The sequence below is a fragment of the Bufo bufo genome, chromosome 2 (assembly GCF_905171765.1).
Source record: "Bufo bufo chromosome 2, aBufBuf1.1, whole genome shotgun sequence".
NCBI classification, from domain to species: Eukaryota; Metazoa; Chordata; class Amphibia; order Anura; family Bufonidae; genus Bufo; species Bufo bufo.
This window is the reverse complement of record NC_053390.1, coordinates 517,256,318-517,283,235: the sequence shown is the minus strand read 5'-3', so window position 1 is coordinate 517,283,235 and position 26,918 is coordinate 517,256,318.

Genomic DNA, 26,918 nt, shown 5'->3' with positions numbered 1-26,918 from the left:
GGCCCAAACCCCATATCATCAACAAAGTCTGATAGATTTTGATTCAGGACCCTAGTGGCAAGTTATTGGCTCCAAATTTTTTGGGGACCTTTGGGGCCCACTGTGGTATCCGAGCCTGGACCCTCTGGACGATCCTCTGGAACTCTGTTGGCCAGTCCGACGCTGTGGATGGGGGAGGGGCCACTGCACATAAGCAGGCACTAAGTGAGCTCAGGTGCAATCCAGTGAAGTAAGACACACCCACTTCAGCCCTCTAGCTCTCTCTCTCTGCTGCTAAGGATTGGATTATTTTAGTAACAGTGAGTGGACAGCAAAATTGCTAGAAGGGAGACCCCTAGTGGCAGGGATTTTTAGGGTGAATAACATGAACATTTTTAATTTAAAGTAATTTACACGTTTGTTCAGTTCATCTAAAAGTGGCCACTGAGAATAAGTTGTTTGAAGAGTTAGTGACCATTTACAGCTTGATGGCATCTGCCGTACATGTTTGGCGGGTGTCATATCTAATGAAAAAACCCGCTATGGAGTGGAGCAAGCACCATAGCTGCCGGGTGCATGCTGTTTCACACAGCAGACACCCTGCGCTAATGCTTGCAATTGACATCGGAGACATTTTGTCACGGATGTAGTAGGGGAGAACACCAAAAGACAACAAGAAGGAAGGGAAAAGACACTAGGCCTCACCGCTAGGGAAGGAAAAGGGTCACCACCTATAAAACCCTGTTCCTGGCCCTAACTCCTATCCGTATGGGCATCTCTCGATGGTAGAGATGCCCATACACAGGAAGCTAGAAAACCCTGGTGGCCCTCGGATGCCCTAATGGTAATGACAGGGCAGAGACTACCTGCTCCTTCGATGGTGAAGGAACCAGCATCTCGCTGAGGCCTAGTAAACAACAAAGGTGGGGCGGGGATACAAAATACAACAAACGGAACACTTAACTTCTGAGGCTGATGGATGATGGATGAACAGGACTTCAACTAGAACCTCACTCCAGCTCTTCCAAAAACCAAATGAAGCTATCCAGAGCAAGGAGTGATGTGTAAAATCAGACTAAATAGGGGGAAGTAAAGGTCACATGATCCACACCTGAACAGGAGGTGTGGACATACAAGCAACACACAGACAAAGTGAAACCAAAACCAAAAGAGGCTGTCAGATCACTAGGGTGCAGATAATCTTTCAGACCTTCTAAAACCTGTCACCGGTGTGACACATTTAACCACTCAGATTCCATGGTCAAATTTGACCAAGGCATCTGAGATATGAAAAACCAGAAGCGAGAGAAAGACATTCCTTAGGAGTAATAGGCCTGAGCCTGTACAAGGCTACCAGCCCTATTACAGGTATACTCCAATGCCGGCCTGCAGGTGGCAGCACTGCATTGGAATATACAGAATTTTTTAATCGGTAATCCATTGAATCACATTACTTAATAGAGATGGCAATTTGATGATTGTATGTTGCGGTCCTCTTGGGGGCCTAAAAAAAAGTAAACAAAAAAGTGTAAAAATGTTAAAAAATATAAATAATATTCTAATCACCCCCTTAATTCCAAAATTAAAATAAACAATAAAAAATAAATATCATAGGCATCGCCACATCCAAAAAATGTTTGTACTATTAAAATATCAAAATATTTATCCCATACGGCAAATGACTTAACAGAAAAAAATATCAAAATGGCCAATTTGCCTTTTTACCAAGAAAATTGAATAAAAAGTTATCAAAAAATCATACACACCAAAATGGTATCAATAAAAACTAAAGATTGTCCAGCAATAAATGAGCCCTCACAAAGCTCTGTAGACATGATTATAAAAAATAGTTACGGAGTTACGGGGAGAGAATTATTTTTTTCAGTATTATGACAAAGAAAAACTACAGTCGTGGCCAAAAGTTTTGAGAATTACATAAACATTGGAAATTGGAAAAGTTGCTGCTTAAGTTTTTATAATAGCAATTTGCATATACTCCAGAATGTTATGAAGAGTGATCAGATGAATTGCATAGTCCTTCTTTGCCATAAAAAATTAACATAATCCCCAAAAAAACTTTCCACTGCATTTCATTGCTGTCATTAAAGGACCTGCTGAGATTATTTCAGTAATCATCTTGTTAACTCAGGTGAGAATGTTGACGAGCACAAGGCTGGAGATTATTATGTCAGGCTGATTGGGTTAAAATGGAAGACTTGACATGTTAAAAGGAGGGTGATGCTTGAAATCATTGTTCTTCCATTGTTACCATGGTGACCTGCAAAGAAACGCGTGCAGCCATCATTGCGTTGCATAAAAATGGCTTCACAGGCAAGGATATTGTGGCTACTAAGATTGCACCTCAATCAACAATTTATAGGATCATCAAGATCTTCAAGGAAAGAGGTTCAATTCTTGTTAAGAAGGCTTCAGGGCGCCCAAGAAAGTCCAGCAAGCGCCAGGATCGTCTCCTAAAGAGGATTCAGCTGCGGGATCGGAGTGCCACCAGTGCAGAGCTTGCTCAGGAATGGCAGCAGGCAGGTGTGAGCGCATCTGCACGCACAGTGAGGCGAAGACTTTTGGAAGATGGCCTGGTGTCAAGAAGGGCAGCAAAGGAGCCACTTCTCTCCAAAAAAAACATCAGGAACAGATTGATCTTCTGCAGAAAGTATGGTGAATGGACTGCTGAGGACTGGGGCAAAGTCATATTCTCCGATGAAGCCTCTTTCCGATTGTTTGGGGCATCTGGAAAAAGGCTTGTCCGGAGAAGAAAAGGTGAGCGCTACCATCAGTCCTGTGTCATGCCAACAGTAAAGCATCCTGAGACCATTCATGTGTGGGGTTGCTTCTCATCCAAGGGAGTGGGCTCACTCACAATTTTGCCCAAAAACACAGCCATGAATAAAGAATGGTACCAAAACACCCTCCAAGAGCAACTTCTTCCAACAATCCAACAACAGTTTGGTGAAGAACAATGCATTTTCCAGCACGATGGAGCACTGTGCCATAAGGCAAAATTGATAACTTAGTGGTTCGGGGACCAAAATGTTGACATTTTGGGTCCATGCCCTGGAAACTCCCCAGATCTTAATCCCATTGAGAACTTGTGGTCAATCCTCAAGAGGCGGGTGGACAAACAAAAACCCACTAATTCTGACAAACTCCAAGAAGTGATTATGAAAGAATGGGTTGCTATCAGTCAGGAATTGGCCCAGAAGTTGATTGAAAGCATGCCCAGTCGAATTGCAGAGGTCCTGAAAAAGAAGGGCCAACACTGCAAATACTAAATATTAAATGGTGCCATTGGAAAGTGCAACTTGCCCCACAAAAAACAAGATCACAGAAAAATAAAAAAGATTATGGCTCTGGGATGGCAGGAAGAGAAAAACAAAAATTCTAAAATGAAAAATCACCCGGTCCTATAAGGGTTAATTATAACTTTACCGTATACCACTCCAGATGGATACCAAAAGGGCACTTTTTTTTTTACAGCCGTCAGATGTATAGGAGTATACGGACATGTTCAGCATATGCATTGGGAGTATCTCCTTGCATATACGCTGGACATGCACACTGAATATAGTGTGAAAATATCCAAAAACAAATGAAAAGTTTTACAGCATACAAGGGAATGCTCCAAACTCCCGAACGGAACCTCACGAATATCTGCTAGCAGACGAATAGGAAACGCACCCAAGCAGCTTACACTCCTAGCAATCAGTCTCTAACAGCATACAGTGAATCCCCCCAAAAATGAGACCAAGCTCCGTGTTCAGGGCAAAGCAGTGGACAGCCAGAGCTGTGTGTTTATTGTTCTTATATAACATTGTTACACACTAGTACCACCCACAGGGTTTTGTAAAAACAACCAATAAACACGTACAATAAAGTAAAACACTCCCACACAAAATCCTCCCCTCTGCCTGAGATACAATTACCTTACACAATGGGTTGATGTAATTATCACAGGCAGGAGAATACACAATGTCTTCTGTCCTGGAGACAACCGAGGAGTAATTCAATTATCTCTCAGGACAAAGGGAAATCACCAATACACACGTGGAGACAATAGGACAGACATCACTACTCAAATATACAAGGTCCCAACCATTACAGTAAACATAGACATTTAACATATCCCCAGATGGCTTGGATCTGAGCGCTCAATATATCCAAACAGCGCTCAGATGCCACAAACACAGTCAAATCGCCATGGGGTTTAAGTTTAGCATGGGCTGATGAGAGGGCCCATAATCCTGGGGCAAGAGGCTGGCAACCAGGCTTCTCCACCACCCAGTGGCGAGATTGGTTTTGCCACATTTCTCCCCTTTTCCAAACAGACTAACAGGGTATCTGACCTTCTGCCGGTCAGTGCCCTTGTTAGTCCAGCAGCCCACCCACAAAATAGAAACAGCCCACAGCAGTACAGCCCACCCACAATAAATGGTTACTACACCTGAGCAAGGGATAAACTTGTCCATGTCCATGTGCCTCACTACGGCTGTGTGGGGGACTGGTAGACTGCCTTGGTGTGTTGCTGAGTGGGCAGAGACCAGCGGTACTTTGCCCTGGTGCTAGCGCTACCACGGAAGAAGCCTGGTTGCAGCCTGGTTGTTGTAGGGGGAGACCGACTGTCTCCCCTTTAGATAAACCACCATGCTGCTGTGGGGGGAGACGGACTGTCTCCCCTTTGGCTAAACAGCCCTGTTGCTGGGGGACAGGACTGACTGTCCCTACCTCCTGTGCTGTGAGTGCAGAGACCACGGTCCCATCTGCACGGTTGTGGGGCTTACTGTCTCCCCCTGGTACGTTAAGCTGCCGCTGGGGAATGGAGACTGGGCTCCCAATTCCCAACAAATCCTTCTGTTGCTGTGGGATGGAGACGGGGCTCCCAATTCCCAATAGATCACATTGCCGTTGGGGGACAGGACCGACTGTCTCTGCCCCCTGTAACTCAGACTGCCGCTGGGGAATGGAGATTGGGCTCCCAATTCCCAATAAATCACATTGCCGCTGGGGAGAGGGGGTAGCAAGCTCCTCTCTCATACATACTTCCAGCCTCTGGGGAGGGAGACCGACGTCTCCGCTCCCAATACAGTGTCCTGTTGCTGGGGAAAGGAGACCGGGCTCTCTATTCCCTGTAAGACACTCTGCCGCTGGGGGACAGGACCGACTCTCTCTGCCCCCTGTAACTCAGCCTGACGCTGGGGAATGGAGACTGGGCTCCCAATTCCCAATAAATCACATTGCCGCTGAGGGACAGGACCGACTGTCTCTGCCTCCTGTAACTCAGCCTGCCGCTGGGGAATGGAGACTGGGCTCCCAATTCCCTGCAGGACCGGTGGAGAGACCTCGGTCCTACCTTCACCGGCCACCTGGGGTTCTTCCCAGTAAATCTCCACAATATCTGCCCAACTGAATGGGTCTAGATCCGGGTCTGTTATCTTGCTGTCCTGCTGAGCCTTCCCAATGGAGTGGAAGAGATCTCGGTAGTCCTGCTCCAGTTCCCACTCCAGGGTTGCTAGGTAAGCCAGGTCTTTCTCTACCTCATGGGGGTCATCCCAATCCTGCCTAGCCTCCCTCTCATAGAAAATGTCCTGAAGTCTGGACTGTGCAGGGCTCCCGAAGTCAGGCTCTGCAAAAGACTCCCATAACAAGCCAGGACCATCAAACTCCTCTCCCTCTGGCTTGTCATGCTCAGCTGTCCAGGGTATATACTGTGCCATATACCACCAGAGCGCCTGGTAGGCATCCTCCAACCATAGCTCCTGCTATACTCGGTGCTCTAGTTCCTTCACCCATTCCTCCAGGGGCTGCTCTCCCAGGAAGGGCATCCGCAGGGCCACTTGCTTCTGCAATCGCTGCTCTTCACTGGGGAGACTCTCGCCTCGCTGGTATTGTACATTATCCAGGGCCTGGTACCAGATGTCTTTCCTTAATGCATCCCGGCCATCCAGGTCTTCCTCATCGTATGCCACTGCTGGTTCCATCCTGCTGCTGTCAGGGTCGCTGTACTGGGACATGCGTTAACCTCAAATTGTAATTCCAGGGAATGATGTTACTTTGTAGCTGCCCTTCTGGGCTGTGAGAACGATCCCGCCACTTGCCACCAATTGTAACGGCATACAAGGGAATGCTCCAAACTCCGAACAGAACCTCACGAATAGCTGCTAGCAGACAAATAGGAAACGCACCCAAGCGGCTTACACTCCTAGCAATCAGTCTCTAACAGCATACAGTGAATCCCCCCAAGAACGAGACGAGGCTCCGTGTTGAGGGTCAAGCAGTGGACAGCCAGAGCTGTGTGTTTATTGTTCTTATATAACAATGTTACACACTAGTACCACCCACAGGGTTTTGTAAAAACAACCAATAAACACGTACAATACAGTAAAACACTCCCACACAAAATCCTCCCCTCTGCCTGAGATACAATTACCTTACACAATGGGTTGATGTAATTATCACAGGCAGGAGAATACACAATGTCTTCTGTCCTGGAGACAACCGAGGAGTAATTCAATTATCTCTCAGGACAAAGGGAAATCGCCAATACACACGTAGAGACAATAGGACAGACATCACTACTCAAATATACAATGTCCCAACCGTTAAAGTAAACATAGACATTTAACATATCCCCAGATGGCTTGGATCTGAGCGCTCAATATATCCAAACAGCGCTCAGATGCCACAAACACAGTCAAATTGCCATGGGGTTTAAGTTTAGCATGGGCTGAGGCTGGCCTGAGGGCCCATAATCCTGGGGCAAGAGGCTGGCAACCAGGCTTCTCCACCACCCAGTGGCGAGGTTGGTTTCGCCACAAAAAGGAAGCAGAGCTTCTTAAAAATTCCATGTCACTTTATTCATTCTTCATGTTAAAAAGATACAGTAGTAGTCCATAAGACTGATAACTGCTGTACCTTTTTAATATGAAAAATGAATAAAGTGACATGGAATTTTTAGGAATCTCAGGTTCCTTTTGATTTGTTTTTGGATATGTTTGCCATTGGTCCCCGTTTCTGGAGGCTTCCGGAGGCAATGGATTATTAGGATTCAGGAAGGGTGGTGAGCGTTGGGAGTTTCTTCTGATGTACAGTCGTGGCCAAAAGTTTTGAGAATGACACAAATATTCGTTTTCAGAAAGTTTGCTGCTAAACTGCTTTTAGATCTTTGTTTCAGTTGTTTCTGTGATGTAGTGAAATATAATTACACGCACTTCATACGTTCCAAAAGCTTTTATCGACAATTACATGACATTTATGCAAAGAGTCATTATTTGCAGTGTTATCCCTTCTTTTTCAGGACCTCTGCAATTCGACTGGGCATGCTCTCAATCAACTTCTGGGCCAATTCCTGACTGATAGCAACCCATTCTTTCATAATCACTTCTTGGAGTTTGTCAAAATTAGTGGGTTTTTGTTTGTCCACCCGCCTCTTGAGGATTGACCACAAGTTCTCAATGGGATTAAGATATGGGGAGTTTCCAGGCCATGGACCCAAAATATCAACGTTTTGGTCCCTGAGCCACTTTTGCCTTAGGGCACGGTGCTCCATCGTGCTGGAAAATGCATTGTTCTTCACCAAACTGTTGTTGGATTGTTGGAAGAAGTTGCTGTTGGAGGGTGTTTTGGTACCATTCTTTATTCATGGATGTGTTTTTGGGCAAAATTGTGAGTGAGCCCACTCCCTTGGATGAGAAGCAACCCCACACATGAATGGTCTCAGGATGCTTTACTGTTGGCATGACACAGGACTGATGGTAGCGCTCACCTTTTCTTCTCTGGACAAGCCTTTTTCCAGATGCCCCAAACAATCGGAAAAAGGCTTCATTGGAGAATATGACTTTGCCCCAGTCCTCAGCAGTCCATTCACCAAACTTTCTGCAGAAGATCAATCTGTCCCTGATGATTTTTTTGGAGAGAAGTGGCTTCTTTGCTGCCCTTCTTGACACCAGGCCATCTTCCAAAAGTCTTCGCCTCACTGTGCGTGCAGATGCGCTCACACCTGCCTGAGAAGGACTATGCAATTCATCTGATCACTCTTCATAACATTCTGGAGTATATGCAAATTGCTAGTATAAAAACTTAAGCAGCAACTTTTCCAATTTCCAATATTTATGTAATTCTCAAAACTTTTGGCCACGACTGTACACACCATCTATTCATCACAGAAGGGATGTGAATCTAGCCTGCAGTGCTTGGTCCAGCTGGATTTATTATGCATTGAGGATAACTTTCTGTACTGATTCCCCATGATTGCACTGCAAACAATTTTGTTTAAAGGGTCACTAACTTTTCACAAAACTTTTGATATGTCCTAGAGACATATCAAAATTTTTGATAGTTGGGGGTATGAGTGCTGAGACCCCCACCGATCCCTAGAATGAGGGGAAAGAAGCACGCACATATCTTTCTACTTACTGCCGAGGACAGAATCGAGACAGATCCATAAACTTTTATGGAGCCCATCTCACGCAACGAGGAGAGAGAGTACAATATGTGCACACTTCTCTACCGTTGTTGTAGGGATCTCTGGGGGTCAGACCTGCACCGATCTAAACTTTTGACATATCAAAAGTTTTGTGAAAAGTTAGTGACGCTTTAAATTATTGCTTAAAACTTGCAATTTCCAGAACATTATTTTTAAAATAGCTTTAAGTTTTACAACTGAATGTCATTTTCAATGCCTAAGAGTCATGTGGTAATATTGCTTCCCTAATATGAAGGAAGCCTCACAGCTGTCACATGAATGCTTTCATAATCATAAGTACTAATATGATATTGAGGCATGGTAACATGATCATCTACAAGAACAGATTCTTTCAAAACTGTAACATTTCATATATCATAACTGACATTGTATCAGTGTGGGGTATCAATAGAACGTGTATTAATGTCAGCATATCCCTGAAAACAGGACAGAAAGAAAGCTTGGGAGAAGGGATTCCAGACATATTCGTGCTTGTCACGCTCGTGCCTATGAAAGGATAGATTTTTTAAACTACAAATGCTGGCCAGGTATTTTAGACCTGCTTGAACGTGCCCATATGCCATATGAGTAAGTCTGCTGGCATGTCACGTGCATGTTAGATGTACAAAGCTTGATTTGTGAATTCATGATTTATATACAAATATGGCCATTACGACTACTTACCTACTGTAAGGGATCGCTCTCTCAAGCAGGGCAGTGATGACAGATTCCTTCTCAGACAATGGATTTAATGTCCAAACTGTACTTTATTTTTTAGGCACCACAGCAAATATAGGCTATTCCTTCCCAGGTATAACTCACTGGGTGAGGTGAGGTTCCAGCACCGCCAAAACATAAACAAAACAAAATAGACCCCTGCTCGTCTGGGCTCTAACTAGCACAATGTTCTGAGCTGGCTCACCTATTGAGTGCAGGTCACACTCAGGGAATCAGACTTCAATAGCCAGCTTCCTAGGCTTTTCCAGGCATAACTCCTTCCCAGACTGACAGCCTGGGATGTGCTTTTATTTCCCCCTAACGATCCCAGCTGGACTACACCTGGGGATTCCTCAGGCTAGGGGAAAACATGCCCTGGAAAGGGGGTGTACTGGGGAGGTCCCACTACCAAACCTACCTTCCAAATAAAATCTAGCCCTTGAACTTTAACAAAAAATAGCTCCAGCAACTATGTATGCTGAAGCCAGTGCCATCTTCCTGGATTTTACTTATCTCAGTTGAGGACCCTGGGTGGGATATACACCCCTTCCAGGACTTTACCGTACACTTTACCACACTACATACAGCAAACACAGGCAGTCATCAGTAGTCAGCTGTAGGAATACTTAGCATATGTCTCAGTGACACCAATAGGAACTTTCTCTTTCACCGATGAACAAAATAGTGACCCTCATGAGATTGGCCTATACATGTGATGCAAGCCCAGGAGGAGTAGAGAGGAGAATGAGAGTGGTAGTGGCTCTGACAACAAATCACACAAATGCTCCTTAGGGCCAGGCAGTGACAGAAGGACGCAGTCTTTCTTACTTCGGGGAACACCTTGATGTTAGAGCCCCTGCCTGATATAGTTGGGGTGCCCTTGCTGTTAAGCATTTTATAAGAGTGCAAGGCAGGAGATGTAGATGCTCTGGCTGGCTGGGGCTGGCGTCAGTAACAAGGCCATTTGTAGAAAATAAATAAGTCTCTCTTCACTAAAGTGCAGAATGGGATTTGTAGTACATCCAATGGCATTAAAGCACAGTTCTAAATAAATTCTAGTGCACATCTTAATAACGATGTATCTATTTATTCTGTCTTTCCAAAGTGTCTCTCTCCCTCTTCAAAATCTAAGGCTAGCAAAAAGGTTCTTGCAAACCTTTCTGTAATTCCCAGCTGAGGGGTGCAGGATTAAGATACGGCTGGCCAAAACCATATTAAAACGTGGAAGGGTGTATTGGCAATGTTCTCCTTCACAGCGGAAAAGTCTTTATCAGTATTAAATGAGCACAATACCTTGTTGACTGATTCCAGTGCATGATCTTGTAGATTCTGGACCTTCTAGTTTTTCCTTTTCTCTCTCTGGAGTGCCTTAATAAAGCAACGGCTTTCTTGTTGTAAATGTCTCAGATAGCATAATTATCTGACTAGGACTCAGGCCTAGTTTGCTGAGGAGTGAGCACACCTCTCCTCTCTTCCTTAGCCAGCAAATAATGCACACACTGAACTAGGGGCAGACCTAGGTCCATCTTCAATGCAGTGAATCAGAACATTACATTATACCAAGTAACACAACATATACTGTACATGTCGCTGGAATTCAATTCTTGGCAACCTTTTATTATTCTGGGGGAAGGGGGCGTTTAACTTATAGAAAGTTTATCATAATCAATATGTTATCAGTTATCACATGTTATCTAGCAGGTGCTTTATAAAGACCTTTGCCACTTATAAAACAACCGGGCCGCAGGAGCATGCGTAAGTGCAGGTGACAGGATGAGTGTAGTAGTTGTACTCATGGTTCTGAAGCTCCCTGGACCAGCGTGCAGTGATGGGAAGGATGCACTTGTTATTCCCTTCAGGGCATGCGCCAGTTCTGGGGTTCTCCTGTCTGAGGGTAGGTGAGGTGCCCTTGATGTTGATGGTTTGGCAGGGTCCTAGTTGTCGTGATGCCAGTACTTTTCAGTGCAATAGTAGTGCAGGAAGCAATGATGAGACAGTTGTGCAGCAGAACAGTTGTTTTACTGAAGAATTCAAATGCAAACAGGACAGTTCTTCTCAAGTAAGGACTGGCAATATGGTACACAAGATGCACTTTCACAGATGGTACAGGCTTCACAGGTAGTAACAGGCCAAAAGTTGTCCCTTTAAGGTGGTCTTTCTAAATCTCCACTTCACTAATTGACTCTGATATAAGCATCCAGATGTGAGGTGTATATCTCAGACAATACAATGCAACCAGAGTGTAGTCCCCTCAATGGCAGGAAAACTTTTCTGCACATTTTTTGAACAGGTTGCTGCACTTACAGTACACTTGTCACAGTGGGGAGTAGGGGAAATTCCCCACCATACAATGGAGAGCAGAAGGGGTAGCAACTAGGCCAGCGACTGGGATAAGGGAGCAGGTCACCTCCTAAAGCATCCCTAATCCTCGCCCTAAATCCTCACCGTATGAGCGGACCTGGATGGTAGGAATGCTCATACCCAGTAAACCTAGGACCCTAAGTCGCCCTGATAATCCCTCAAATAAAGAAAGGGCAGAGATGACCTGTTCATCCCAGACACGGATGAACAGGAGTCTCCACCGGCCTAGCTGCAAGTAAAAAGAGGAGACTGTATACAGTAACTGGATAGGCAGGTAAGCACACAATCCAACACACTAACCTGCTGCAGCAACACCGACTGGAACCAGAGCATAAGTACTGGTGCCAACACACCATACGGAACACAGTACAAACAACCACACCCAGGTATCCAGCACACCAGTTACTGCCTGGAAACCCCCATGCAAACAGGACGCATGGCGGCCCCAGGCAGAGCAGCATACAGACTCGTAGTTCCCCCTCCGGGAAACCCTGACACCCCCTTTTGGAGGCACACCACACATGGAACATGTCTATCAAACATGCTGGACTATAGACACCAACAGACAAGACAGGCAACAACCACTAGACAAGACAACAACCACCCATACATAAACAACACCAAACATATGCAAGGGTAGTGAAGGGAAGGTGAACATAGGGGAGACATCATGGAGACCTTGATGTTCCACAAGGTGGCCCTCAAGCACTGGGCATATGGAAGAGGCCAGGCAGGAGCACAGCTCCAGCACACAGCAAGGCTGGAGGACAACTGACTCCAGCCAACAGGCAACAGGCAATATAAACCTTGTGGCCAAACCCAGGACACACCAAAATCCCCACCAGTTAGATAATTAACCCCTCCGACACCAGACAGGGAAGGCTCCAGGAGAAAGGAGGAGGCACCTACATGCTGCAACCACAACACGATGCCGCTGGCAACAGCATGCACGGCAACCGTGTCACGGAGCAAACCAAAGGCTGTGACACTCCCATCCCTCAAAGCCCTCCCAAACCGAAAAGGGGAAGCTAATCGGGCACCCACAACAACGGGGGGGGGGGGACAGAATAAGGCGTGTGTGACAGTTTATTTTCAAGTTAGTTAAATATCGATTCTTGTCTTAATGTTCAGGGCCCCTTCACAGCAGCGGCGGCTGACCAGGCCCCTTCGCTAATGTGATGTAATCTTACTGTATCCTAAAGTCTCCTGATGTGTCTGGGATTTGAACCCACAACCTCCAATGTATCAGTGTATCAGCCATAAAGGAGGCATTGCAACTGATTGAAAAAATATGAGACTTCTACTGTTATAGCTGGCTAAGTGTACATCTATACACATGACAACTGCCCCAACACACCCAGCACTGCTATATCTCTATATGACTGCTGTCCCAGCACACTCAGCTCTTCTATATCTCTATATATGAGCAGCTGTCATGTGTATAGATGTACACTTAGCCAGCTATAACAGTAGAAGTCTCATATTTTTTCAGTCAGCAGCAAGGCAGCTGGTCTTGTAGTTAGGTGCTTTGCTCTGATACAGAACGTCGTGGGTTCGAATCCCAGCAGAGACTTTTCTGAAATACAAGCACTGACTCCATATATGGACATACAGGGCGGGACACAGGTAGAGGCTGCATCGCATTGCTGACATGGAGGTAAGTAGAAGTGTTTATTATTTTTTTTTAATACCCAACTGTTCCTGCCATGGGGGGAGCAGGGGGGGGGGGCACTTGATACTGGCACATGGGGAGGGGGGTTGGCACCTGATACTGGCACCTGGGGGGGGTTGGCACCTGATACTGGCACATGGGGGGGGGGGAGGCACCTGATACTGGCACATGGGGGGGAGAAAGGTTGGCACCTGATACTGGCACCTGGGGGGAGGGGGGGTTGGCACCTGATACTGGCACATGGGGGGGAGAGAGGCACCTGATACTGGCACATGGGGGGGGGAGAGAGGCACTTGATACTGGCACTTTTTTTGAGGGGGGGGAGATGGCACTATGATACTGGGACATGGGGGGAGGAGAGAGGCACTTGATACTGGCATGTGGGGGGGGGGTTGGCACTTGATACTGGCACATGGGTGGGTTTGGCACTATGATACTGGCACATGGGGGGAGAGAGGCACTTGATACTGGCACTTATTTTTGGGGGGGAGATGGCACTATGATACTGGGACATGGGGGGGAAGAGAGAGGCACTTGATACTGGCACATGGGGGGGGGGTTTGGCACTATGATACTGGCACATGGGGGATGGGAAGGAGAGAGGCACTTGATACTGGCACATTGGGGGGGGTGATGGCACTATGATACTGGGACATGTGGGGGGGAGGAGAGAGGCACTTGATACTGGCACATGATGAGGGGGCATCTATGGGGACACTTACTGGCACATTATTGGGGGGCATTATGGGGGACACTAGGCCGGCAGCCTATCAGAGGCCGGACACTGAGGGGCATCTACTGGGGTACTATATATGGGGCATTTTATACTGGTACATTATGGGGGGCACTAGCAGGAAGGGGGGAGAGGGGCACTATGGGGGAATTTACTGGGGGCACTATATAGGGGTATTTTATACTGGGACATTATGGGGGCACTATGGGGGCACTATCGGGATATTAGCTCAACTGGGGGCATTACAAGAGGGGTATTTTTGCACTGTCACATTATAAGAAGAATTATTACTACTGGGGGGGGGGGGCATTATAGTGGGCTTTATTACTCCCCCATGGTATGACCCCCTAGTAGCAGCACCAGCCTCCCCCTGCTCTGCTATCCCTCTGCCCCTTCTCCAAATCCTTATTATGAAATCTTTCTCATTAGGAAAAAGCACAACATCAGCTCCGCCGAGCCCCCGGCCAAGTGTTGAAGTGGTGTCTGAGATCCCCAAGGGTCAAGTAACTGTAAGTTTTCATATGAAATATGTTTATGTTATACACATATAGCATCCACTGTGCCACACAATATACAGTATACCGCTACACTGTGCCAAAGGAGTGGGGTTTACACAGGAGGAGGGAGGTGCGAAGCGCGCTGGAGGGGCCCTTACAAATATTTGCTGTGGGGCCCAGTCACTTCTAGTTACGCCCCTGTTTGGATGTGGAGATTCTCATAGGTGATCAAGCTGCTTAAATGTGTATCCAGACACTGGAGGCTTCTCCTGGACATATGTGCTGCAGAGCCTATAAGTCCCTTTTAGACAGTTATCTCTACTGGACTTCCTCTACACCTCTACTTTTATCTGCTCTGTTGTTTGTAGTTGTTCTGGCACTGTCCTGGTCAGCATGAGCTTGAGTGTCAGCATTACATATGTGCTTTCTTCTCCTAGCCCTAGCTAGGCTAGACTGCTAACTAGAATGTTCTATCTCCTCTATTTATATAGAGGGTGACACCAGCCTCATCTAATGGTGGCTATGAATATGGCCTATTGTTTACCATGTGCACATACATACAGATGCAGGTACAGTATTACATATTAAAGCTTATACCTTTTGTTAATCTTGGAGCAGGGTGCTGCATATGATGTCTAGTGGGTTATATAGTATGTAGGCTTAATTTACACTGTGTTTAATGTTAATATCCTGAAGGACCTTTTCTGCCCAGACATATGCAATTGTATGCATTTTCATCAACATATGTCTGCCATAGAATGCCATTTAAATTGCACTATATCCTTTTTTTTAATAAAGTTGCAAGAACAGTTAACCAGCACAGTTTCATTGTAGTTTTGGCTGCAGGATTCAGTTGCATACCAACCAAGTATATCCCAAAAGAAAATCATTTGGGCATGTGTTTGACCATTAAAGACTTTGTCCACACTGGCATATATCAGGATTTTTTTCTGGTATACACTCCAACAGAACACTACTAATGTAGCATTTACTGAGCTTTCACATGACGTTATCATACATACAGTACATTCCTTACAGTTGCCTTTTGATCACCTCTATTTTGCAGCTATTTTGGTTTCTGCACATTGTGCAACCCATTTAAAACCGATGCTCTGTGGTGTGATCATATCATCTGCAGGAATTATTTTACCATTGGATTACTATCAGATACATGTATCTCCAGCTTTCAGCAGCTAAATCTTTCTATAAAAATATAAAGAAACCACCACTTCAAATAAATCAGTTGTGCCTTGCCTGTTGTTTTATGCTGGAGCCAGACATAAGTGATATATGTGTATGAGCACTTTAGTGCACAGATTTGGCCTCCATACACTGGCTGTGGCAGACAAACACTGAGCATGCAGTGTTTGTCTGGAGCAACTTGACATTCAGCATCACAACTGATGTATGAGAATCAGTTCTGGCTTCAGTTCCCCTCCGGCGTTTTCTGCCTCATGCCGGAGGGGAGCTGAACCGGATAGCCTGATATATGTGAAGGGGGCATTCTCAACTATAATCTTTAAAGGGCATCTGTCAGAAGATTTGTACCTATGGAACTGGCTGACTTGTTACATGTGCGCTTGGCAGCTGAAGGCATCTGTGTTGGTCCTATGTTCATATGTACTTGCATAGCTGAGAAAAATAAAGTTTTAATATATGCAAATTAGCCTCTAGAAGCAATGGGGGGGGGGGGGGGGGGGTGGCTGTTACACCTAGAGGCTCTGCTCTCTCTGCAACTGTCGTGTCACCTGCATTTTGATTGACAGGGCCAGACAATTAAAACGTCATCAAGCCTGGCCCTGACCTCTCCTAAAGTTTTGTGCGGCACTCTGCGCTTCAGCATGTGGCCCAGGCACTGTACAGAAAAGAGACTTGCAATACGGAAGATAACTGCTAACAAGCTTCTTTCCTGTACTGCTCCTCTGCCAGATACTAAAGTACACGGGACAGTGCGAGAATTTAGGAGAAGTCAGAGCCAGGCGTGATCATGTTTTCGCTGCCTGGACCTATCAATCAAAGTACGGAGGGCGCAGCAGTTGCAGAGAGAGCTGAGCCTCTAAAAGTAATGGCAACGCCCCTGTTGCTCCTAGAGGCTCATTTGCATACATTAAAACTTTATTTTTCTCAGCAATGCAGATGGGACCAACACAGATGCCTTCAGCTGCCAAGCGCACATGCAGCAGGTCAGCCAGTTTCATAGGTACAAATCTGCTGACGCAGATGCCCTTTAAGAGTTTTCTTATAACACTGCTCTTTACACAAGCGTTTGTAGTAGTCATTTCTATTTCTACTACTATAACTTTGTTTCTGACATCATAAAGCATGTCTATGTTTTTTATTCTGTCTATAATTTTATTTTACATACAGTTCAGTATAGGCAAAAATTTTCAGGGAAGCAGCTTCCAATTCCACTTTCCTTAAAATAGCATTACAGACATACTAAATCAAATCAGTCCGCTCGCCTGAAAACAGAGCTGCTATTAATATCGTGCACATAACTGATATGCTGCTTGTAGAGGTACAGAAATTTTGAGGCAGAGAAATAAACCCTCCCACTCCTCATTGAATTTCCTGGCTCGTTCCAAAGCCTAAGCTTCATTTAGTCCCCTTTCTGCTTAGTCGGTCCCTGTTGAGTTGTTTCATTCATTGTAAGGATGTGTGAAAGGAATCCTCTCTAACGAAGACCTAGCAAGTCATCTACAGTCTAGCCACGAAGAAGGGACTGTGTCAAAAGCTTCTCAACAAGTAAGTTTTTCCTTCCCTTAATTTTTAATTCCTTTGTTGCCTCTGTATGAATGTTTAAACCTTTCCATGCCTCAGGAAGTGGACCGAAGATTTTTTAACTTGTGGGGGTTTCTTTGTATTTCACTTCAATTCCAGATGTTTCCCATTATGAAAAAAGTACCTAATAACGTATAGCTGGCTCACAGCACTGAGAGCTCATTCACACAGCATGTTTATGTCAAGGAGCCAGCACAAGAATTATAGGAGTATGATAATAAATGTTCAGACTGTGCCTACATAGCGTATGGACATGTTACGAGGGATTCCAGGGGACCCCTAGCCTTGCTTGCAGTTCTTGTTTTCAAGGGGTTTGAAATGTAGTCGTTGTAAGAGTGCAAAAATTTAGAAATGTTGCCGCTTGTTTTGTTATGTTACTAGAAAGTACAGTATCATATGGTATTTATTGTAGCTGTTTTAACTCCTGAATATGTAATTATTTCATTTTCATAGACCAGGTTTTATATTTAAGAAAAATGGGGCAGATTTACTAATCCTATAGGTGGTATAAATTTAGGTGTGCCAGAAAAGTGGAGTCTTTTTTTCTTGTTTGGTTAGTGAAGTAAGCATTTGCAATACATTTATGGAGTATTTGCAACATTTTTTGTGTGGTTTATGTGCCATGCCAGGCAGTTTGCAGGGGCAGCCAGATGTTATGTGGGCAGAGCAACATTTTTAGCTAGATTTTTCAAGTGTTCTCCAGTCCCCTGGTGATGTACAAACTGATAAAAACTTTGCATAAATAAGATTAGACTTTATGACAGAGAAACTATCATGTAATTTCTGTAAATCCATTGCTAAAAATGACATTCCAAAAAAAATAAAAAGTGCAAAAAGTCCCATCTTGGTACATTACTCCCTTGGACAGGCTGTCTATGCAAGCACCAGATTTATCATGGCGGGTCAGACTGGATGATAAATCTGGTGCATGGATGTTTACTTTCCTCTAACTTTATACCAATTATTGGTCGGCTTACTTTAAGACAGAATATTATTCCAGAATTGTGGTGTAATTTTGGTGTATATTAGTCACATCCCTTTCACACAAAGCCACACTCCTTTCTATTACACCAAACATATTTATCAGCTAGGCACAGATAATTCCTCTACACCTATAGTAGGTGCGCCAACACCTTATGGTGCAATTTATGTCATTACCTACACTAGGTGCACTCACACTGGTAAATGTGGCCCACTGTTCTTGACTACATTCATAATGAACCCTTCATATATACTTTGTAGACTATAAATCAATAAGAAACATTTAGGCATAGTCTATCTTTGTCCTCCAGGTGCTAAGTAGTGTTTGGAGTTCCACTTTAGGCTACTTTCACACTAGCGTTCGGAGCGGGTCCGTCTGATGTTTCATCAGACGGATCCGCTCCTATAATGCAGACGTTTGCATCCGTTCAGAACGGATCCGTCTGCATTATAACTTAGAAAAATTTCTAAGTGTGAAAGTAGCCTGAGCGGATCCGTCCAGACTTTACATTGAAAGTCAATGGGGGCGGATCCGTTTGAAGATTCAGCCATATAGTGTCATCTTCAAGCGGATCCGTCCCCATTGACTTACTTGCAAGCAGCGTTCAGGTGTCCGCTCACTGAGCGGAGCGGAGGCTGAACGCTGGCAGACTGATGCATTCTCAGCGGATCCGCCTCCACTGAGAATGCCTTAGGGCCGGACGGCTGCGTTCGGGGCCGCTTGTGAGCCCCTTCAAACGGAGCTCACGAGCGGACACCCGAACGCAGGTGTGAAAGTAGCCTTAGGTATAATATTTTAATGCTTATGATTCTACAAAGAGGAATCTCCCAAGGAAGAGAATCATCTCTTGGAAGTAGCTCCCTATGTGGTGCTGATGAGATGGTTCTCTTTCTTGGAAAATATCTCTTTGCTTATTCGATTCCCATGGAGCAATGCCAAAGATTTTCCATACTATGGAGTACTTCCAGTAAGTCTCCATATAGGACTGGTCTCTTTAAGGAGATTCAGCACCCTGCCTAATGCTCATGATTCAAGAGTGATAATTTATTTAGTTACTATTAAAGATGTAGTACAAAGAATAATCGAAGGAGGCTTTTTTCAGAACTTCCAAAGAACTGAATGGAGAGAGCCGTGCATGGGCGGGCACCTCTCCATTCTCAGCAATAGAGAGATGGTGGTTAGGGTACCTACGTTCCTGAGATGCAGATCTCAGCTCTGGGACCCGCACCAAATCCTATAGATATGCCATATATTTCCCAGATGGGAAAAACTCTAAAAATCAAATTATGATAATGATATTAATAATTCATTAAATTCAAAAGTTATTTTTAGAATATGTCCAATAGCTTGTAGGCCACACAACTGTTTCTTAATTCATAAAGCATAAATCAAACTTATATTTCTTAATCCTACATTTTAAAAGAGTGGCAATTACAGAAACAGCAAAATCGTGTTCTGACACCAGCCAGATGTGCAGTATTAGGGCTCATGCACACGACCATATGTATTTTGCATTCCGCAAAACAGGGATCCGCAAAAAATATGGATGACATCCGTGTGACATCCGTATTGCATCCGCTTTTTTGTGGATCCATTGTAACAATGCCTATACTAGGACATGTTCTATCTTGCTTACAGAACGGCCATGTGGACATACGGAAACGGAATGCACACGCAGTAATTTCCGGGTTTTTTTGTGGACCCATTGAAGTGAATGGTGCAAAAAAAAACAAAAAACGGAACAGACACGGAATGAAAATACAGTCGGGTGCATGAGCCCTTAGTGTGTATGACTGGACTCAGTTTTCTGGTAGGTTTTGAACATGCCCTGGCGGTGTCTTATCTTTTTGCCTTTTTTATTTTTGGCAAATCACAGACAAGGCATGCTCAAGTCACAAGATTATGCTATTGAAGAAGTCGCATGCTGTGTGTCAGTTGATCCATAGCAAGATTCTGAACCCAAATACCACCACACTGTCACCCTGAATGAACTCTGGTTAAGAAGGCATTCACACAACTGTACATATTTTGTCATCCACAAAACGCAGATCCGTAAAATATGGATGACGTCCATGTTGCATTCTTTTTTTGGCGGACGGTCGGACCCATTGGCTTTAGTGGGTTTGTGGTTTGCATTTGAGGCCAGGAATAGGACTTCTATCCAGAACGGAAAAAACACATGGTCATGTGAATGTACCCTTAAGGGCATAACAATGAGTGATTCCCTGCTTAGCTTAATGGTTATTATTATATTCATAACATCAAAATCCTTGATAAAAAGGATCAGAAAAAAAAATTTTTTTGTATTATCGAAAGAGAACCACACCTGTGCAAGGGTTGTGTCTGGTATTGCAGCTCAGCTCCAATAAAGTGAATGAGACGAAGCTGCAATACAAGCAGACAGTTCTGGTGCTGTTTCTTGAAGAAAGCAGCCATGCTTTTCTAGTACTGGAAACTTGTTTAATGCTTCCGTTGCTATTGCTAATCTAGAAGTGATTTTAAAAGGATATACACAAAATTATTCAAGTCAATGGGTCCGCACCGCAATATGGGATTCACGCGGTCGGTGTCGAGTCGCATTATTATGGCCACTAACTACTTGAAACATTGATAGTGCGGTAGCTCATGAAGGAAGTCACGTTTTGTGAGCTGGCTTGGTGGGTATATAAGGTGTGTGATAGGCTGTCGGCACACATATCCCTCATTGCTGTCATGGGTAAAAGGAGAGGTTTATCAGAGATGATTATTGGCTTACGGGTCAAGGGTGGAAGTATTTCTGAAGCTGCGCAGTATGTGAACTGTTCTCGTTTTGCTGTGGTACAAGAGTATTGTTTGTTAGTGGACAAATGGCACCATTGTGAATAAGCAACATGCAGAGCACCACATGCCATTGATTTGAGAGTTGAACATCAGTTACAAAGGTGCGTAAAAGTGGACCAACATAGTACAGTGTAGCAGCTCATCATCAAAGTGAACCAGGGGGCTACCAGACATGTGTCTAAAAAAACAGTTCAGTGAAACCTTCTGTGTATGGGGCTCCAAAGCAGACAGATGATCACTACACCTCTGCTAACAAAGTTACAACTGCAGAAAAGGCTTAAAATTTTGCAGCAATATCAGAATTGGACCTCCGCTGATTGGCAAAGGGTTGCCTTCTCAGATGAGTCATGTTTTCTGTTTCATCAAACGAATGGACATTGGCATGTCAGGTGAGAAACATCAGAGAACAAATTCCCTGCAACCATTGCTAGAAGAACACAAGCTAGTGGTGGTAGCGTTATAGCCTGGAAAATGTTTTCATGGCATTCTCTTGGCCCACTCATCCATGTGGAAAGCCCTGTCAACCTATTTGGGTATGAGTCCATCCTTGCAGATCACGTACACCCATACATGCTTACTGTCTTACCTGGGATGGATGGGATCTTCCAACAAGACAATGTGACATTTTTACATGGCTAGAAATGTCCAACATTGGTTGGAAGGGCATAACCAAGATTCCCCTGGCCCCCTAATTCCCCAGACTTGAACCCAACTGAGCATCTGTGTAACCACCAGTCATGTTTGCTCTATGGATCCTCGTCCCCCACACATCCTCTAGCAGCTGTGGGATGCACTGCAGTCAGCATGGCTCCAGATACCTTTGACAACCTACCAGGATCTTACTCCCATCCCGTCTAGCTGCTGTCCTTGCTGCACACAGCGATTACTGGTGGTCATTTTTATTTTTTTGCAAAATGTGAAATGGGCAATGATATTACACTTTTTGATACAGGAATATTTATATATATCAATTTGAACTCTTCTGACCCGTATTCACCATGTAAATAAATCACTTTGGTTTGTTTACATCCTGAATGAACGACTTCCTGTTGCTGTATCCAACCGAATCTATGATACGCTTCTTTTTCTGCCATAGCTCCAGCACTACCCGCAAAATGGGTTGGTCTCTTTCTGGCTACTGTTGACCAATGTGTTTGTGAGATGATTATATGGCACTTACTAATATAGGCTTTGTTGAAATTCTGCACCATATTCTATATTTTATAAGGTATGTCCCATTGTTTACAGAGTCTTGTGCTGTCCATACAGAGGTTCTGTCCATGAGATGGATGCTGATGGAGGGTCATGTGACCAGGCAAATCACCTCCATGTGATGTCTTCTCCATTCAAATACAATGCACCTGACATCTCGACTTGTTCTGTTGGGTATCTAGTGCAGGTGCAGTGTGTTTGAATGGAGGAGGTATCACATGGAGGAGATTTGCCTGGTCACATGACCTTCCATCAGCAGCCATCTTATGGACAGGACTTCTTTGTGGACATCAAAAACATTTTGTAAACAAGGGAGAATACCTTATGAAATATAGAAAATGGTGCAGAATTTAAACAAAGGCTATATTAGCAAGTGTCATATAATCATCTCGCAAACACATTGCTAATTACCCAAACTTGACCCGGATATAAAATGTATATAAAATGTAACTTTTATTCGTGCTGATTTAAAAGATCTCTTTTGAGCCAACAAAAGTCAAAATTAGCTGCATCCAGTGCGTATGCTATTAGAAATCATGCACTATACAGAGGGTAGCCTGCAGGGGACGTGCACTATGCCCCCAATGCTACACAAAAGACCATGTCTGTGAAATGCTAATGTGAAACTGTGCAAGGATCACCAGTTACTTCACTGGCAATTGGATCCCCTTAAGGATAATGCAACACAATACACTGGTTACATATACACTGAGGCTTTTAGCTATGCTATACTGGATGCAGACACCTAAAAACTTCTAACTGCCCCCCATGCCCCCCCCCCCCATGTTTCACCAACAAAATGGCTTCATCAGGGGCAGTTTTGTTGGTACTATTTTAGAGTACATATGATTTTTTGTTGCTCTATATTACACTTTTTGTGAGGTAAGGTAAAAAAAAGCTGTTTTGGCACCGTTTTTATTATTTGTTTTTTACAATGTTCATCTGACAGGTTAGATCATGTGCTATTTGTATAGAGCAGATTGTAATGGACACGACAATACCGAATATGACAACTTTTTTTGTTTGTTTGTTTCAGTTTTACATAATAAAGCATTTTTGAAAAAAAAAAATTTTTGTGTCTCCATATTCTGAAAGCCATCGTTTTTTTAAAATTTTTTTGGCGACTGTCTTATGTCTTATGTTTGAGAAGTACTATATTAGGGTGCATATGACTTTGTGATTGCTTGGTATTACACTTTTTGTGATGTAAGGTGACAAAAGATGGCTTTTTTACACTTTTTTTTTTTTATACAGTGTTTACCTGAGGGGTTAGATCATGTGATATTTTTATACAGCAGGTTGTTACGGACGCGGCAATACCCAATATGTAAACTTTTTTATTTATTTAAGTTTTACACAATAAAAGCATTTTTGAAACCAAAAAAATAATCATGTTTTAGTGTCTCCATATTCTGAGAGCCATAGTTTTTTTTATTTTTGGGAGATTGTCTTATGTAGGATCTCATTTTTTGCAGGATGAGATGACGGTTTAATGGGTACTATTTTAGGGTGTGTATGACTTTTGATCGCTTGGTATTACACTTTTTGTGATGTAAGGTGCCAAAAAAAATGGCTTTTTTGACACCATTTTTATTTTATTTTATTTATGGTGTTCACCTGAGGGGTTAGGTCATGTAATATTTTAATAGACCTGGTTGTTACGGACACGGCGTCGGTGATACCTAATATGTATACTTTTTTCTATTTTTCACTTTTAACACAATAAAAGCATTTTTGAAACAAAAAGAAATCATGTTTTATTGTCTCCATAGTTTTTTATTTTTTGCCCGATTGTTATATGTAGGGGCTCATTTTTCGCGGGATGAGGTGACGGTTTGTATTGGTACTATTTTGGGGGGCGTATACCTTTTTGATCGCTTGGTGTTGCACTTTTTGTCATGTAAGGTGACAAAAAATGATTGTTTTAGCACAGTTTTTATTTTTCTATGGCATTCAGGTGAGGGGGTGGATCATGTGATATTTTCATAGAGCCGGTCGTTATGGACGCGGCAATACCCAATATGTCTGGTTTTCTTTTTTTTGCTATTTTCTTTACATTGTGTTTTATTTTGGGAATTTTTTTTATTTTATTTGAAATTATATTTTTTTTATTATGAAAAACACTTTTTTTTTTTGTTTTTATTTTTGTCCCACTCTGGGACTTAAACTTCTGGGGTCTGATCCCCTCTGCAATGCATTACAATACAACCTGTATTGTAATGCATTGGCTGTCAGCTTTCATGCTGACAGCCTGCCTGTGAGACCCAGCCTAAGGGCTGGATCTCACTGGCTTCCATATAAGGCAAGCTCTGATGGAAGGCATCAGGCTTGCCTTCTCTGCCATTGGACCCCTGCCACTGCAGCGCAGAGACCCAATGGAGATGAGGAGGGCACCCGTACCCTCCGCAAACCCTCTGTATGCCGCGGTCAGTTTTGACTGTGGCATACAAGGGGTTAATACACCGGCAACGGTGTCTTCACAAATGCAGCAGAGGCCTTCCGTTATTGTATATTTGTCTTAAGGAATGGTTTCTGTCGCGGCGGGTCCCATTAATTTTAATGGCAGGCGAACCTGAAAAACCTTCAGCTCATATTTGCAGCCAAGAAATAATTACTAGAAGTGCACAAATAGTCCCACAACATGGACAGTGACATACCAGATGTATTATTCGAATTTACGATTTCCATTTATTATTTTTTCAATGCTAAATATCGTCAATATAATTTTCGCGTACACTCATGCGCAAATGCACTATACAGTACCCAAATGCACAATAAAGAAAGTATATTGGTATATAACACACCGCTTCAATCAGTTTTTTGGGGGGGCGACTGGTATATCACACCAGTAGAAATTATTTGTTCCAATAACGCTTGTCCTTCTATATACCTGCAGTATAGCAGCAGAGCCGTACACAACTGCCGCACAATACAAATGCACTATAATATACTTTCTAACATAGAAAGTATATTATAACATTGTACAAGGAAGGCAATCCATTAGAATATACATAAAGATAAAACGTAACCTTTAATAATTTTACTATGAGGGTCCATTCACACGTCCGTAAGTGTTTTGCGGATCCGCAAAACACGGACACCGGCAATGTGCATTCTGCAATTTGTGGACCGCACATCGCCGGCACTATAATAGAAAATACCTAATCTTGTCTGCAATTGCGGACAAGAATAGGACATGTTCTATTTTTTTGCGGAAACGAAAGCACAGATGCGGAAGTTCGGATCCGCAAATGCGGATGTGGACAGCACATTCCGGCCCCATTGAACATGAATGGGTCTGCACCCGTTCCGCAAAATTGCGGAACGGATGCGGACCCATTTTGCGGACGTGTGAATGGAAAAGATATCCCTCAAAATGAAACACCCAGGACCCCCGCCGATCAGCTGTTTGAGAAGGCAGCGGCGCGGCCTTCTCACTGTTTACCGCTGGCCCAGTGACGTCACGACTAGTATCAACTAGCGTGGGCGTGGCTAAGCTCCATTCAAGTGAACAGAGCTTAGCCCCACCCACGCTAGTTGATACTAGTCGTGACGTCACTGGGCCAGCGGTAAACAGCGAGAAGACCGCAGCGCTGCTGAAGCGCCGCTGCCTTCTAAAACAGCTGATCGGCGGGGGTCCCGGGTGATAAGAGCGACCGTTCGGAACTAGTAAGCCCCTAGCCCCTAGGCCCCTAGGCCCAGGTGATCACTATATAGATCTATGTGTTTTGGACTCATTATAAAAGTATAAGTATATCACACCCCTCTGAGTATCACACATATAGATAGCACACCTATACTAGTCCTTAAAATGACTTTTGTGGCCCTATTAGCTAGCGTTTGGTGTCCCTATCAGCCTGTCCCTGCTCCACACAGCAACCTCTCCCTACACTGGCAAAACACTGAATGTAAAATGGCGGCCAGATCAGGTTTATTTATAAGGTAGGGGGTATGTCCATGTGCTGAAATGTCTCAATTGGCTGTCTTGTACCACCTGATGGATGTGTCATGGGTCAAAGTTCTTCATAATGTAAAAGAATATGGCGGGCGCGAATTTCTCCATATGTTCGCATGTTCGGCGAATCGGTGGCCGTCTTTTGGCAGGTTTGCTGTTGTGCCATATTCTTTCCATTTGGTTATAATAGATTTGATGATGCTCCTGGGGATCATCAAAGATTTGGATATTTTTCTATAACCTAACCATGACTTGTACTTCTCAACAACATTGTCCCTTACTTGTTTGGAGAGTTCCTTGATCTTCATGGCAGTGATTGGTTAGTGATGCCTCTTGCTTAGGTGTTGCAGCCTTTTTGGGGCCTTTCAAAAAAGGTGTGTATATGCAATGACAGATCATGCGACACTTAGATTGCACACAGGTGGACATCATTTCACTAATTATGTGACTTCTGAAGGTAATTGGTTGCACCAGAGCTTTTTATGGGCTTCCTAACAAAGGGGGTGAATACATACGCACATGCCAGTTTTCTGTTTTCTATTTCTAAACAATAGTTTTATTTATATATTTTTTCTCATTTCACTTCACCAACTTAGACTATTGTGTTCTGGTCCATCACATAAAATTCAGATTAACAAAACCTTGAACTTAAGGCTGTAATGTAACAAAATACCAAAAAAGTCAAGGGGGGTGAATACTTTTGCAAGGCACTGTATATATGTTTAACTGCTTCCCG